General features: G+C 34.9%; 1 long non-coding RNA gene across 1 annotated transcript; it reads left to right on the top strand.

The window, feature by feature from the left end:
* Positions 1-226: 226 nt before the first annotated feature.
* On the top strand, positions 227-1,004 carry LOC123966148. The gene is made up of 3 exons (XR_006823899.1): positions 227-372; positions 672-764; positions 848-1,004. It is a non-coding gene; the product is annotated as an uncharacterized LOC123966148 (long non-coding RNA).
* The last annotated feature ends 409 nt before the right edge of the window (positions 1,005-1,413 follow it).

Here is a 1,413-nt window from a genome sequence, read left to right as displayed (position 1 = left end):
GTTTTAATGGTTTTTATTTCTTATGTTTTTCATCTGTATTAAAATTTTCTTATACATTGTATTTTACTGTGAAGCACTTTGTGATTTTTATCTGTGCAAGGTGCTATACAAATAAACTTTACTTACTAAGTATCAGTATAAACCTAGTGTGATGTAGTATAAAATAGCGTGTCATTACATAACATGAGTAACAATGTTATGTTTTTATTTTGACAGAGGGTCTCCCTGAGGTGGTCTGCTATCACTGTGAAGTGAAATGAGTCAGTGGAAACAGGATGTTTTCTTTTCAGTGAGTGGTGAAAAAGGCCGCTGGACAACAGGAGTCAATTCTTTTGACACATCGTCAGTGCATGAAATAATGGACTAAATGGGGTATGTTTGAAATGATTGCTGTGTAAATGCTATTTCTATCTATCTGGAGTCACTTCTGGAGCTTATCTGCACAGTTTACACGTTTAACAGCTGAATTAGGGGAAATACATCAAAGTATTATTCTCACATTAAAGTACATTTTGCACTCATAGCCATCTCGGGTGCTTCCAAGTGTCCTATTACATTCTTAACCCACCTATAGGATTTAAGTGATCAACAATACAGCAGATATTTGTTAATATTTGAAATATAATAAAATCGTAAGGTTTTTTTTGTTGTTTTTTTTTTTTAAATTGCAGGGTCAGCATGCTGTAAACAAACTTCCAGAAAGATCTTTGCAGTGCCTGAACACCATATGGAGCCACTACAAGTCAACACAAAGAGGCGTTGAGGTAACAGGACAGAAGATTAGTATTTAACTTTTATTCAACTTCAGCTACAGCCGTCAGCTGGTTAATTTGCCTAATCTTTGCAGGTCTTTAAACCATGGTGGAAACGCACACAACAGTGGGTTGAAGGAACCTTTTAGTTTCTTGAAAAGAGATCTGGGGACTTTTGGTCGAAACACGGCTTTTAAGACATTACCCTGGCAAAATTAACGAACTAAGCAAGTACATAGTGTTGGCTGTGTACTGCATGTAAGTGTACTAAAGGAAACACACACATTGCGACACACTAAGACCACTAATTCATGAAGAATAAATTATTTATTAAACATGTTGAATAATCATTACAATTACTTATTTGTCTTGACAGAAAGGTCCATCTTAAGGATGAAAATACATCACAAGATACCAGAGAAACTCGAGTGGGAAGTCTTTTCAGTCTGTCAGAGCTGAAAATAACAATATGTGTGTAGACTAATTTAATGAGAACATTAAACGGAAAACAACAAAACGACTCATGGCTGTATTAGATCAAAAGGGTGCTTCTACTAAATACTGAGCAAAGGGTCTGAATACTTATGACCATGTGATATTTCAGTTTTTCTTTTTTAAATAAAATTTCTACATTTCTGTTTTTTTCTGTCAAGATGGGGTG

This window comes from Micropterus dolomieu, unplaced genomic scaffold, assembly GCF_021292245.1.
Source record: "Micropterus dolomieu isolate WLL.071019.BEF.003 ecotype Adirondacks unplaced genomic scaffold, ASM2129224v1 contig_12783, whole genome shotgun sequence".
Lineage (NCBI taxonomy): Eukaryota > Metazoa > Chordata > Actinopteri > Centrarchiformes > Centrarchidae > Micropterus > Micropterus dolomieu.
This window is presented reverse-complemented; position numbering and strand designations above follow the sequence as displayed.